Source organism: Diabrotica virgifera, chromosome 10 (genome assembly GCF_917563875.1).
Source record: "Diabrotica virgifera virgifera chromosome 10, PGI_DIABVI_V3a".
NCBI lineage: Eukaryota > Metazoa > Arthropoda > Insecta > Coleoptera > Chrysomelidae > Diabrotica > Diabrotica virgifera.
Genome location: NC_065452.1, coordinates 99,309,586 through 99,326,092, shown reverse-complemented (window position 1 = coordinate 99,326,092; position 16,507 = coordinate 99,309,586). Strand labels below are relative to the sequence as shown.

Below are 16,507 nucleotides of genomic sequence, written 5' to 3'. Positions count from 1 at the left end.
ATTGCATAATATCAAAAATAATAAAATACAAGAATATCTTACAGGTTTATCAGCAAACGCAGATAGTGAATATTCCCTTTGGAAGGCCACGAGAAAAATCAAACACCCGAAACAACAAATACCACCAATACGGAACCAAGAGGGAAACTGGTGTAGAAATAATAAGGAAAAAGCCGAAGCATTTGCAAATCACCTCACAAATGTATTCCAGCCACATCCCATGGAAGATGGTGACACAGAGGAAGAAATAAATGACTTCCTGGAATCGCCCTACCAGATGGACTTACCTATACAAAAAATCACCACTAAAGAAGTTATAAATATTATCCAGCATGAAATCAGTCCAAAAACAGGGTATGACCTGATCAACGGGAAAGTACTACAGCAATTGACACGCAAAGATCTGAAAATGATAACGCAAGTATTTAATGCAATATTTAGGCTAGGTTACTACCCAGAACAATGGAAAGTTGCTCAAATTATTCTCATACCTAGCCAGGGAAAAATAAAACTCAGGTGACTTCATATAGACCAATAAGCCTGCTACCTGTTCTATCAAAAATCTTGGAAAAACTTCTCCTTAAACAATTATCACCAGTTATAGAAGAAAGGAAACTAATTCCCCAACACCAATTTGGATTCAGAACAAAACACGGAACGATAGAACAGGTACATAAACTGGTAAAACACATCAGAAGTGATCTAGAAAATAAAAGGTATTGTTCTGCTGCATTCCTGGACATTGGTCAGGCCTTCGGCAAGGTATGGCATGCTGGTATGCTCTTTAAACTAAAGAAAAACCTTCCCCATCCTTTTTGTCAAATCCTAAAAAGCTATATTTCCAATCGACATTTCCTAGTCAAGCAGGATAATGAATACACAAGCCTAAGACCAATAAAAGCCGGAGTACCACAAGGAAGTGTCTTGGGACCGATATTGTACTTGCTCTACACTGCTGACCTACCCACAAGTAACAGAACAACGTGTGCAACTTTTGCTGATGACACTGCTGTACTAGCCTCTCGCTATGATCCAAATACAGCAATCCGAATCCTTCAGAAAGACCTTAATTATATACAAAAATGGCTTAAAAATGGAAGATAAAGGCGAATGAGAGTAAATCCATCCATGTAACCTTCACCATGCCATGAAAAGACAAACATGTCCATCTGTAACATTAAATGACAGAATTCATCTAAACAACAAGTTGGCAAACAGAGAATTGCGAGTGTATTTTAATAACAAGCTGTTAAAACACAATAAATACCCGAAATACCTTGGGGTTACTCTAGACAGAACGCTCACATTCAGAGAACACCTGACGAAAACAGCAGCAAAATTGAAAACACGCAACAATATAATACAGAAACTTTGCGGCACTACATGGGGGTCCACAGCATCAACATTAAGATCCTCTGCTCTTGGCCTGATATATCCGGTGGCAGAATACTGTGCTCCAGTGTGGCTAAATAGCAGGCATACCCACCTGGTCGACACCCAACTAAACCGTACTATGCGTATGATAACAGGCACAATTAAGCCCACCCCTACAATGTGGCTACCTACCCTTAGTAATATAGCACCACCCAACCTACGCCGCGAACATGCATTGGTTAAAGAATATAACAAAATAATGGACAGTCGCCAGCTTCTAGTCCACAACGACATCCCCGATATTCTTGGAAACCGTCTCCGATCCAGGTTACCCCCTCTACAATCTGCTCAAGCGCTGCAGCAATCCAACTTTGACTTAAATACCCGATGGAGAGAAGATTGGGAAAGTAGGACAGATCCGCATTACCATAGTCTACCGGACATAACGTCCTCGTAAGATTTGGGCAGCCCTTAATCGAATTCGAACAAACTGTGGAAGATGCGCCGACTCCCTCCACAGATGGGGTAAACTCCCCTCGCCTTCTTGTGACTGCGGCGCTGCAAGACAGACGATCAGTCACATTGTTCAGGACTGCCCACGCAGAGCATACACAGGCGACCCTATAGACTTTGTAATGGCAACCGAAGGGTCAATCGAATATATAAAAAAATTGGACATCTGTTTGTGATGCATTGTATAATGCATAAATCTAAATATATTCTGTGATATACTTAAGCCATACGCTAAATAAAAATAAATAAATAAATAAATAAATAAAACATTAAATGAAACGCAACTCCCACAAACCGATACTGTCAAGTACCTAGGAATCCATCTTGATAGGAGATTAACTTGGCAAAAGCACATTTTTACAAAAAGAAAACAACTAGGAATAAAATTCCGAGAAATGTACTGGATCATCGGTCGTAAATCTCAACTATCTCTTGAAAACAAACTGCTGATATATAAATCTATAATAAAACCAGTGTGGACCTATGGTATCCAACTTTGGGGGACAGCCAGTCAAACTAACCTAGAAATACTGCAGAGATTCCAGAACAAAGTCCTTAGAACAATGCTGAATGCCCCTTGGTACGTGCCAAACTATGTGATAGAGCAAGACCTCAATGTGTCATCCATAAAAACAGTAATAACAGAATACTACAAAAAATATTCCAAGGGACTAGAATTTCATCCAAACGAGTTAGCCAGCAACCTCACTGATGACCACAATGATGTATGACGCCTGAAGAGATTCAAAGTAGTGGGCCTAGCAAGAAGATTTGAATAATCTGTGATAACTAAACTTTTAACTTGTTTTAATTTAATTTATGTAAAGAGGGTGATCACTGGATCTCCCTCTACAGGTCAAATTTTCAATTTTTGTCAAAGAATTTATCTATTGTTCTTAGTTAAGGATAGATTGTAAATATTACAACATTAAAAAAACTTTTACGTAAGGATTCCAAATGTGCAATTAAAACTGGGGGTCTCCATTAAATATTTTAAAGTTACCCCCATACCACTTCCAGGGGGTCAAGTAGGGGGTCGTGTTTGGTATCATAATTTGATAGATTTTTAAAAATTATTGAACACATATTTTTCATTTTTTCGATCCGATGTTCATTTCACGAAATATTCAACGGTTCAGCTACTTTTGGGTTGGGACACCCTATATATAAAGTGGATGAAATAAAAATAATAAAAATAAATATATGTAGTGACTTATCATTAAAATTTAAAAAACCTACAAAATGAGACTTTATAAGTTAACAACTTACAGTAGTTTCGGAAATGTAACAATGAATTAACCAAATGTACTCGTAATTTTCAAAAAATCAAAATACTTTACTTTTTTCGAGGCAAAAAAATTCATGTCGAAATAGTTTTAATTTTATTTCGTAATGGGAAAGTACATCTTGTGACACATCATTTAAAATCGTTTGAAATACTGATTACAAAAATGTATAATACGTACATGCGCAAAATTTTGGTCAAATGCTTTTTAAATGCATTCATTTTTTTTCGAATCATGAGAAAACTAATACGAGAATCTTTGAAAAATTTAAACGCAGAATAAAATATTACATTATTACCGAGGGCCGAAAGTCCATTAGAATGACAAAAAGTTTCTTTTGAATGATATATTTGAAATTAACACGCTGACGGACAGAACGTCTATAGACGTCTAATTTCCATTGATGTAATGTGACACAACGTCTATAGACGTTGCATTTTCCCCTATTCTACTTTGCAAAATACATATAGTGTCACAACACTTGCTTATACATTTGACGCACTGCCCGTCAACGTGTTAAAAATCATACTAAATTTTCTCTTTTTTTCACCCCTGTAACTTATTAAAATAAACATTATAGAAGTTTTCAGGGACTTTCGACCCTCGGTAATAATCTAATCGTGCATTTTGCGTTTAAATTTTTCAAAATACTTATTAGTTTTCTCAGGATTATAAAAAAAATGAATGCATTTAAAAAGCATTGGACGGACATTTTGCACAAGTATTGCCTATACATTTTTGTAATCAGTATCTCAAAAGATTTTAAAAGATGTGTCACATGATGTACTTTCCCATAATATGAAGTTTAAAATTTAATTTAATACCATAATTTTATATGTGGATGATTGCATCCCGCGACATAAATGACTATCTATCGTACTCGTGGAGAAATACTCACTTCTGTCAAACGTGATATAAAATAAACTTAAATAATATATAAGACATACATTTCATGCATATAAGTATAATACATAATACCTTTTTCATAATAAGACATAATAAGACATAATACCTTTTTCCATAAAATTCTCGAAAGTAGAATTGGTATTACTGCATCATCGTTGATTTGTTTCGGGCACACTGAAAAATCGCATGACTTGTTTCGAATGCTCTCAGAACTTAAATTTGATCCAAGATCAGTAGGTCTCCTAGTATGATCTATCTGATAAGATGTACCTTGTACATATTTATTATCATCATTACTATTAATATTATCACACAGAATAACGTTGATTTTTAAAAAAATAATCAGTTATATTGCGACATTTCAATTTTTTACTTTTTAAGCTCTCGGTAGAAGCTTGTGATTCCTTTCGTTTATTGTTTATTTGACATCTTATAACTCTTCGTAAATCACAAACTATATTAATATAAAAAAGAAGAATAAACTCAAAATATTATTAATCACGCTAACAATGTACAAACTAAGATCTGTACGAATCAGTATTAGAGATGTTATTTGCATCGATAACCAAAACACACTAATTACTACTAATAATTAATAAGGGTGTTCTTTTTTCGTGGTCAGCTATCGGCGTGTGAACATATTTATATTTTCGGCGAACTAATATAGTTTTTGCTAGGCGCGCAATTTTCGAGAGATTTTTGGCGAATCTGTTATTTGCAAACGATTTTATAATTATACGTGGAGATGCTTAAGTAAGCGTTCACAGAATATAGGATTACATATTTTTTTAAATATGCTTATTGTGATTATTTTTAATTCTTAATTTATAAGGATTATAAATTACTCATTTCCAAATACACTGGCGTCACTGGCCCGTTTTAGCCAAGTCCCATACTAATAAAATATATTTATATGTAATTCATAATTCATATAATATTGTAATTTTAAAACATGTGTCATTATCCATTTGAAAAAATAAATGAATGTTTTTGTAATCTTTATATTATAATTAAAAAAAAATAAATCACTTGGGTTGAGAGGGGGGGCCGATCGCCCCCATCGCCCCCCCCCCTGGATCCGCCACTGCCAGGGGGACGGACGGCTTAACGTGCTCTCCGAAGCACGGTGAGACGCTCGTGTCATTATTGGAAATGAAAACGGTTTGTCTTTGGCAGGGCTCGAACCCACGTGCACTGGCGTATGAGGCCAGCGATTATGCCGTTACTCCACGGCCGCTCACACAAAAAAATATACCAAGGAACATGGAGATCACCAGATGGGAAAACCATAAACCAAATAGATCATGTGCTCGTCGAAAACGACATGGAAAAATGTATAAAGAACATAAGAAAATATAGAGGACCAGATTCAGACACAGATCACTTTATAGTCGGAATACAACTGAAACAGGTTATACCAGTTCTTAGAAACAAACAGAAAAAAAGGTACAAAGGAACTAAACCTACTAGACTACTGTCATAAGAAGAACAAAGTAAATATGAAAGACTTGTCACTAGAGAACTGGAAAATATTGCAGAAAATGGAAGCATCGGACAAAAATGGACGCAAATAAAAGTATGTATGACCAAAGAAGCGCAAGTCAGTAATAGAAATATAAAAGATAGATTCTAAGAATAGTTTGATGAAGAATGTAAAATAGAACTGGATGAAAGGAATAAGCTAAGACTCAAAATGATGTAAGTGAAAACACCAGAGATGGAGATAAAATACAACGAACAAAAAAAACGAACTAAACGAATCATAAGAGCAAAGAAAAGAAAGTACAACGAAGATAAATTGAAATGCATAGAAGAAAACTATAAAAATGGAGAAATCAGAAACTTATATCAAGGAGTAAAAATGAGAAAAAGGAGTTCCAAAGAAAACCTGTACACTACAAAAGCAATAATGGAAGGAATTTAGTAAGCGATGAAGAAATACTGAACAGATGGAGAGAATACTTCGAAGAGCTTCTAAATGAAATTCCCACAACAGAATATGCAGAAGAAGAAGAAGAACCCAATGAAAATATTGATCAAGAAGAAATACAGGAAAGATCGCGTAATGAAAAAGAAATAAAAGAAATAATAGAGAAACTAAAGATAAACAAGAGCCCAGGTAAGGATGAAGTAACAGCTGAAAATGTTTAAATATGAAGGAACAGTACTAATTAAGCATTTGGAAAAGCTGATAAAAGAAATTTGGGAACAAGAACACATACCAAAATAATGGACTGAAGCCACACTGTGTCCAGTTCACAAAAAGGACGACAAAAGTTTATGCCATAATTACAGGGGAATAGCCCTACTAAACGTTGCATATAAAATACTTACAGTACATATAAAAGACAAGATAACACAAAAGATAGATAATGACATAGAAGAATATCAATGTGGATTCAGAAGAGGACGCAGCAAGGGGGATCAAATTTTCCTGCTGCGTGAGATACAAGCGGAAAGTTACGAATACGGGAAATCTACAATGGCCCTATTCATTGAATTAAACAAGCTTTTGACAGAGTTAAACGGAAAGAAATATACAAAGCACTATGTGAAATTGGAATTAGTGAAAAACTAATAAAGATGGTAAAAATTACACTCAGAGAAACAGAGAACAGGGTTAAAATAAATGGAAAGGAAACAGATAAGTTTAGGATCGGTGAAGGGGTACGACAAGGAGGCCCACTGTCATCATTGTTGTTCAGTGTACTTCTTGAAATGGTCATCAGAGAAGCCGAAATTAATAGGACAGGACTTTTATACCAACGAAAACACCAATGCTTGGCATTCGCTGATGACATAGTACTGATAGTCAGAAGTAAACAAGAATTAAAAGAAATACTAAAAAGACTAGAGGCGATAGGAAGAAAGAAAGGGATATACATAAACGAAGAAAAGACTAAATATATGGAATCGACAGAACGAGAATACACACAAGGACAATATCTGACAATGAACACAGAGGCAAAAATATATGAATTCGAGGAAGTAGAGAGATTCCAATATCTAGGAGCGACATTCACTAGGAGACCAAATATAAAAGAGGAAATCCAAGCGAGAATTATGGCTGGTAATCGTTGTATCTTTGCTACAAACAACTTATTAAGAAATAAGAACATATATCTAGAGGGGTTAAGATAAGAATATACAAGACAGTGATAACACCTATAGTATTGTATGCCAGTGAAACAAGTCATGCTTAAAGTGTGGGAAAGAAAAGTCCTAAGAAAAATATTTGGCGGAAAGATATGGAATGGAATGTGAATAAGAAGACCAAATGTAGAACTGGAGAGGATGTATGGTGAACTAAACATAGTAGGGATCATTAAATCACAAATACTAAGATGGTTGGGACATATCCAAAGGATTCCAAACACGAGACTTCTCAAAAAATACTAACGGGAGAAATAGGAGGAAAGAAGAAGAAAGGTAGACCGAAAACCAGATGGAAGAAAGATGTTGAAAAAGACATAGAAGAACTGAAAATCACAATATGGAAAAATAAAGAAGCAAATAGGAGAGATTGGAAAGGAATAGTAAACCAAGCCATGGGCCTTCTAGGCCTGGAGAGCTAAACTATATAAACTTGCCTATGGTTGAACCAATTACAAACAAGCATTACGGCGCGGTAAATTTGAATTACTGCTTCTATTTAAAAATCGAGGTTTAGTATCAACAATGTTTGGACTATTAAATGTCATTGCTTCTTTTTTTGAGATAGTTATCTCTGCGAATGGACGTTTGGAAAAAAATATTGCAAAAATAAAAGACTAACTTTAGTACGAGATACTAAATGGTGGGCTAAAGTCCACTCTTCGTAAAATATTTGGAACCTTCGAAGATAATTCAGAAAGTTTATTTGTTGAATTAATTTTAAGTTTAGAAGAGATTATTAATAACAGTGGTAATAACAACGCTTGTTATTTATTTAATGCTCACTTTAAAAATATCATAACATTCGAAAAAATCCTGATTGCTAAAACCTTTTTGAGGATATTTCCTATCACAACTCCAACTGAAATAATCGACGAATTTGCTCAAAAATCTTAATGCGGAAATTATTGATTGAAAGTTAATTATTTTACAAAGTAATTGCAAAATAATGTTTAGATTATTGCTTTGTATTAACATTTAAATATTATTATTAAATTAAAGTATTTGTACTGTACTACTTGTATTTGTACTTCTTGTATAATTGATTTACTAAAATTCAATTGAAAGCATAATTGAAAAATTCACAAAATTTTATTTGCCTTTTATCTTAATTACACTAAATTCATATTTATTTATTCAGGAAATTATGGTTTCTGCCTTACTGCAAACAATATTGTCATACATGTGATAATATAGGAATGTATGGGATAGTGATGCGCAACGTATAGCCTCTCCTATCCAAATGTCAACCTCACCTGCCCGTGTAATGGTCTTGATACTGACCTTTCGGTGCATCCTGCCAGATAACAAACGAGGCTCTGACCATCTGACGTCCGAGCGATTGCCGGTATAAGCAAAGGTATAAGCAAAGAATACTAACACACCCACGTGTGTTAGTATTCTTTAGTATAAGCAATCCGTCCACTTGCTGGCCAACGGCTCCGGGCGGATGAGCTGATAAGGCCGATGCCACATTATGCGTTTTGACCGGATGCGGTGAAAACACATCCGTTTCCAACGCAACCGGACCGACCTGTCACACTATGCGTTTAGTCTGGTGCAGTTTGTAAGCGCGTACCGATGATTCAAAACGCATCCGTTTCCAACGCAACCGGACCGATCTGTCACACTATGCGTTTTCACCGGATGCGGCGGAAACGCATCCGGTCAAAACTCATAATCTGACATTGGCCTAAGTGGAAGGGCACCTTTTTGTCCTGAGATTGATAAATCGGTCTCGAAGGCCGATGAACCTATTAACAACGTAACGGTCAACGGCATAAAGATGCAGAAGGCAACGAGGAACCACTGCATTAAAGACTCGGAGAGTACCCCTAGTACAATTAGCATGACTACGACAAATCATAGAAACGATATTACTGATCATGGAACTCGGATACCAAGATCCGGCAGAGAAGGACAATCACAAGACAGCCTTCTCGGTCGCCAGTAGAAGAAATCCTTGCCAATATAGTGTAAAGATAAACCTCACGATCTGCATATGGAACGTTAAAACATTATACGAGGCAGGTAAGACTCATAATGCAATTAAGGAGATGGATAGACTATCAGTAGACATAATGGGAATAAGTGAAATGAGATGGACGAACTCTGGGCAATGTAAAATTAATGATCATCACATATATTATTCAGGTAACCCTAATGGAAGACACGAAAATGAGGTAGGTATAATCATAAATCAAGAAACTGCCAAACATGTTAAAAAATTTGTACCTATATCGGAAAGAATACTTCTGCTTTAACTTAATACCTACACAATTACAACAACTAACATTATCCAGGTTTATGCCCCTACAGCTGACAAACCGGACGAGATAATTGAAGCATTTTATAATGAACTATTCAACACCTTAAAATGCCCCCCCCCCCCAAAAAAGGATTTAACTTTGATTATGGGTGATCTAAATGCCAAGATTGGTAGGGCACAATCGGGAGAATTCATAGGGCAATTTGGACTTGGAGAAAGAAATGAGCGAGGAGACCGACTGGGTGAATTTGTGGCAGAAGAAGAGTTTGTAATTACTAACACTTACTTCAAACTACCTTACAGAAGATTATATACATGGAAATCACCTCAAGACACTCCAGGCCGCATAGTGAGAAATCAAATAGATTACATCATGATTAATAAAAGATTCCTTAACAGCATAACATCAGTCAAGACATACCCAGGAGCTGATATCAAGTCAGACCATAACCCACTGATTGGCAAAATTAAGCTCAGGCTAAAGAAGGTTATACGTAGTGTCAATCCAAAATTCGACACCAGGCTATTAAAAGACCAAAACACAGAACAGAGTGTATATACAGAACAACTTGAATACCGTTATTCAATCGGATGTAATGGACCAGGAGATAGAAAAGTTGCATACGTGAGAAATTCCTCAAACCATCAAAAATAAAGAAGAAATCGTGAATGACAAACGAGATTTTAGATATGATGGAAGAGAGGCGAAAGTCCAAAGATCAGGACATGTCATTATACAAAGAAATAGATAAAGAGATCAAAAAAGTAATTAGAATAGCTAAGGATACACAACTAAGACAACAGTGTGCGGAAATCCAGCAATTGCAACATAAACACGATTCATTCAATATGCACAAAAAAATTAAAGAAGCTGCAGGCTTATACAAACCTAGAAGAGTTGGATGTTTGGCAGATAACCAAGGCAAACCACTGTTAAGTGTGGAAGAAAAACTAGACACGTGGAAGAAATATGTGGAAGTAACTTTTGCAGATGAAAGGCAGAATACCATTGAAGACACTGAATGCCACACAGGACCCCCGATTACCATTGAAGAAGTCACGTCAGCTATTAAAACAACTAATGATGGTAAAGCTGTAGGGCCTGACCAGTTTTATGTAGAATTCCTAAAACTTATGGATGAACAAGGAATAAAATGGATAACAACTGTATTCAACAAAATATACGTTACTGGAAAAATACCCCAAAGCTGGTTAAAGTCGACCTTCGTAACTTTACTCAAAAAAGTAAATGCCAAAACATGTGAAGACTACAGAACAATTAGCCTAATGAGCCACTTACTCAAAACGTTTCTGAAAGTGATACACGGCAGAATATATAAAAAATGCGAAGAACAGATAATATCATGGACGCAGTTTGGATTCCGCGATGCCTTAGGCACCCAAGAGGCTCTATTCGCTGTCCAAGTGCTTATGCAAAGATGCAGGGATGTTGAATGTGACGTGTATATTTGTTTTATCGACTACAAAAAGGCGTTTGATAGAGTAAAACATGATAAACTCATAAACATCTTGAAAGAAGCGGGAGTAGATGATAGAGATTTGAGAATCATATATAATTTGTATTACAACCAAACTGCCAATATTAAAGTGGATGACCAATTGACAGAGGCAGTCTCCATAGATAGAGGAGTGAGGCAAGGATGCATCCTGTCCCCGGTGCTGTTTAATATATACTCTGAATGTATCTTCGAGCAAGCGCTGGGAGAACTACAGGAAGGCGTATTAGTCAACGGAGTGCGTTTGAACAACATTAGATATGCCGACGACGCTGTAGTTTTTGCAGACAGTCTAGATGGTTTGAAAAGAATAATGTCGCGCATATTAGATATAAGTAGAGAATACGGACTTGATCTCAATACGAAAAAAACAAAGTACATGGTAGTCAGTAAGCCCGAAATATTAAATACACAGCTTTTGGTTAACCAACAACTAATTGACAGAGTCGACAGCCACACATACCTTGGTACCAACATAAACAGCCAGTGGGACCACTCAACTAAAATAAAACAACGCATAGGAAAAGCGAGATCAGCGTTCATAATGATGAAGTCTCTTTTCAGAAGCCACGATTTACCTCTTGCTACCAAAATCTCTATCATCAGATGCTATGTATTTTCTACGTTATTATACGGAGTAGAGGCCTGGAGACTTTCTGAGGCTTCTGAGGTTCTACGTAGAATAGGCAAGGAATGCGAGATTATTAACAAAATCAAAGAGCGCAAACTAGAATATCTTGGCCATGTTATGAGGAATTGACAGAGATATGGCTTGTTGCAACTCATTCTTCAATGCAAGGTATTTGGAAAGAGAGGACCAGGGAGAAGAAAAATATCTTGGCTTCAATACCTGAGAAAGTGGTTTAATACATCGACAACCGGACTATTCAGAATAGCAGCAAGCCAAGTTAGGAAAGCCATGCTGATCGCCAACATCCGGAACGGATAGGCACCTTAAGAACAATGTGATAATACATATTTATTATTTGTAAGATTGCTTATTCTTAAATAAAAAAACAGTGCATATTCAAAAAAATTTCATTGAATTCAAAGTTTTATGTTAGATTTAAAAATAATTTACATTTTTGTTTTATAAATAATGAATAAAGAAACCTGATAATAGAAGATGGGAGGCCGCTTTTCTATAAAATCACCGGGCCGCTTGAAGAGTTCCAGCACGCCACTGAGCAAGGGTAGTGCCTCCAGCTCACCCCGCCAGAAACGACATATATCAATTGTCCCATTCCTACATCTAGGTTTACACCCGCTGAGCGCAATCGCATCATCGTTATCAAGGCCACCTCTTTAATATATATGTCTAAGGCCCGGCGCAAATTGAACCTAAGCGAGACACAACATGCGCCGGCGGGACGGGTGACCCGTGCAGTTATTTTTCTAGCGCACCGCATATTGATCACAACATGATCACAACCCAACCCAACCGTTGGCTGTCGCTGTAACGAATAGAAACGGGCAAAATCAGTGAGGACATATAACGGTTACTTTTGATACCGGTTCTCAGTGGTACTGAGTACAAATATTGATTAAAAAATACTGATGTATCTGATCCTTGTACTGAATTGAGTAGGCAACTTAAAATCGGTATTTCCGTACTTGTAACTAGTAACATTTTAAAAATATCTTACACGTCCCTAGTAGTCGTAGCGGTATGACTTTCGAAAACATCGAATTTGATCATAAGCGGGTGCATAAAAAGATATCTTACACTGAGTATTTTATTTTTGCACATAATACCTACATATTTAAAATAATCTCTCCCCTACTGCTCGGTCATAACTCATATTCCTCAATTTACTGCTCGGATCACAATCATTTACAATTACTGCAGGATCCCAATCATTTACAATTACTGCAGGTCATAATTCATCATCCCTCCGCTACTGATCGGCCATAAAAAAAATAACACTATCTGCAATAAACAAAAATGTAATATGCCGACAAGTTGAATTTGAAGGTAATACGATATTTTTATCGATCACGGTTTTAAGTAATATAAATATTTTCTAATAATGTGTTTTTGTAAAGGCATAACTTTAATTATTAATTTCGTCGACCAACATTATTCAGTATAAGCTTATTTTAGTCTACCAAAAGTTATCAGAATTTAATGATGAATTTTTATTTATCACAATAAAGTGTACTTAGGTAATATCAACCGTATTCATTTCAGATATGTCCATCTCGCAAACAAAAACAAATAAAAATAAACATCTGGCAGTGAGTCACGCGTCCCACGACACAAGAAAACTGTACGCCGATGACAAACGTTCCCAAGCTTGACCTGCGAACGAATGAATTGATAGTAGGATGCGCAGAACTGTCTACGCAGTTCGCCGGCGCAGGTTGTGTCTGGCTTAGGTTCAATTTGCGGCGGGCCTAAAGGAGTGATGCCAATGAGCAACTCTATTGCAGCAGTTGGTGTCGTTTTCATGGCACCTGTTTTTGTATTTAGGCAAGCTATCCGCTGAATATGGTTTAGTTTGTTGATCGCTGTTGTCTGTAGCACTTTTGGTACCCAAGCAATAGCTCCGTAAGTTAGCACTGGTCTAATGACAGTAATGTAGATCCAGGCGACCACCCTGGACGAAAGGCCCCAAGTGAGTCAGACCGTTCGCCGACACTGTTCATAGGCAATATATGCTCTTTTAGCTCTACTATCTAAGTGAGAGCTCCAGGTTAACTTCCTGTCAAGGGTAATACCAAGGCATTTCACCTCTTCAGATAAGTTTAGACTGCAGTTTAGAAATTATGGGGGTATTAAGCCAGTAATTATTATTTCTCTGGTGAAGAAGACCATCTCTGTCTTTTTTGGATTTATAGACAGTGGGAGTTCCTTACACCATGTTTCTATTAGTCAGAGAGCAACTTATAGTCTCTTACATAGTGTGTCCTCAAACTTACCGCTTTGCAAGACGGTTATGTCGTCTGCTTAGACTATTGTGTAGAAACCGTTCTTGCTGAGTTCGTCAACCAGGGCATCCAAAACTATGTTCCAGAGAAGGTGGACTTTCAGGTGGGAATTCCACACTCTCCCATATGGACATCCCCTCGTAACCATGCCTCTAACCGAAACGTCTTCTACATTTATGCTTATTGCTCTATTGGAGAGCATATTAAATACCCATTCACTCACGCCCAGGGGGACATTCCTGACATTGAGCTGTTGGGAATGTTGTTTTTTCAAACGCTCCCTCAATGTCTATGAATATACCTAGGGTGGATTCTTTATTATCCAGCGATCTTTCAATTCTTCCCACTACTTGATGCAGTGCAGAATCGGTAGATCTTCCCGAACTATATGCAAGTTGATTTGGGTGAAGTGGGTTAGGTGAAGAGGATTTAATAATTTTTTAAATGAGCTAGCACTTGACCTCTATTCTCATTTAAAAAAATCATCGATTACGTCATCACGCCCAGATGGATGATAATTTAAAAATAAAAATGGCCTGTAGCCGAGTGGTACGGGTCGATAAGGCCGAGTGGAATGGGGGCCGGCGTAGCCGAGTGGTAGTGTGTTGGGCTAGCGTGCCGGTGGTCCGGAGTTCAAATCCTACCGCCGGCAAGAACAACTAGATATTTTTAAAATGTTTATAGGCCCCAGGTCGACTCAGCCTGAATAAAATGAGTACCTTGGGTAAAACCAGGGGTAATAATAGGCGGTTGAAGCGTAGCACTGGCCCTGTTACCTTCCTTCTATACCGTAGGCCCTAGATATAGCAGACTACCCTGCTATACTCCCAAAGCCACGTGAGCGGTATAAAACGGGAGACTATTATTTTAAATGGCCTGTTTCGGGACTTATTTTCAAAATTGCCCATTCACGAAAAAATGAATTTATTCCAACTTTTACTAGTCCAGGGCGCAACTGTTTTGAGATGGACGTTGAGAGGTGACTCAAATTTTTTTGCAGAAAGTTCTTGAAAATAACTCAAATAATAATATTTGAGTTATCCTCCCACTCAAAATGGTCCGGAACATTGTTTAAATAATCAAAATGTCAAAATATGAAGGAAAAATTCGATTTTTTAATGGTTTTTTGATTATAACTTTAAAACTATTCATTTTTGAGAAAAGTTGCACTAACATAAAAGTTGCGTAATTGAATTTTCTACAATAAAGAATTGGTTAAAAATTTAAAAAATAGTCACCCTTGTTGCAAAATAGCAAGAATTGCGAAAATAACCATACAAAAACAAGTATTCGCATTTTACGTTTTTCAACCATTTATGATACACTTAGGATATTCACATTTCACCCAGAAAAACTTTATGATACAGTAAAACAATACTGTAAATTTAATTAAGATGGGATAACTCAAATATTATTATTTGAGTTATTTTCAAGCAATTTCTGCAAAAAAATTTGAGTCACCTCTCAACGTCCAAATGTACTAATATTTTTACAGATGCGCCCTGGTCTATACGTGCTCACTGCATAATTATTAAGAATTGATAAATCTAAATATTTCAACAAAATCGTAAAAAATTTCACTGAGACCTTAACTAAAATGATGTTATAGCTTCGTACTAGAGAATAATAATTAAATAATTAATTCTGTAATATTATTTCTTACCGAATGAATACTGGATGGGTGGAAAACTTCACACACAACTAATTAAATTTGAAAAAATTGCTATTACAACTATAAATCGCATCAACAACAAAAATCTGTTCTTTTAGGTGACGTCAAAAAACCGCATCCCGCATTGATAATAAATAGACACACCACCCTCATTTACGACATAGTTAAATCCCAACTTGAATGAATTCTATAATATGAAAATACAATTCAACATTGAAAATTGAAAGGAAGCTATCAGAGACAGTATGACGTAAATAATTATTAATGTGGAAAATGTTTTATTACTATGATATTTTATATAGACTAAGAGCCGGAATACATAGGTGAAATTTGCTAATCATTTTGGGCACGATAAGAGTCTATAACTTAAATAGTAGAACTTAAAAGGAAACGTATGAACACTCTGTCGTCACTTTTTAGTGGCACATGAGTCGACAGTGACCCATCAAACTTTCCACTTATGGACGGGATAAATAAATTAAAAGGTACCCTCCCTTACTACCAGAATTCAATTTTTGAAGTGAAAACTTCTTTAGGGACGTTGTGCACTTTTTGGATGGGGGAAAAGCATTGAATTCGCGACCGTCATCGCGACCGTCATTGAGACCGTCATCGCTTTTGCTATATATTATACGTAGGTATGTATATATAATGTTGTTCTGAAGCTATTTCCTTGTGGCATTTTTATAATGAACTATTTTAAATGGGAAATAAGCCACAATTTTACCAAAAAAATGAATTTATTAACGTTTCAACGCCCAAGTCGGGTGTCGTTGTCAAAATACAAAATAATACTAAATAAACAAAAATGTTGTTGCTTAGTAAAAAATTCTTCTAATAATCTATTTAATCTGACTCATTTATATCGGCAATTCAGGCATGTATT

At 36.3% G+C, this 16,507-nt stretch overlaps 1 protein-coding gene across 1 annotated transcript in view; it reads right to left on the bottom strand.

The window, feature by feature from the left end:
• LOC114333928 (protein rolling stone) overlaps window positions 1-15,744 on the bottom strand; it is a 328,655-nt gene extending 312,911 nt beyond the window's left edge. The window contains exon 1 of the mRNA XM_050641220.1: window positions 15,613-15,744. The gene's annotated coding sequence lies outside the window, so the exon portion shown is untranslated. The remainder of the gene's footprint in view (window positions 1-15,612) is intronic.
• Window positions 15,745-16,507: the final 763 nt, after the last annotated feature.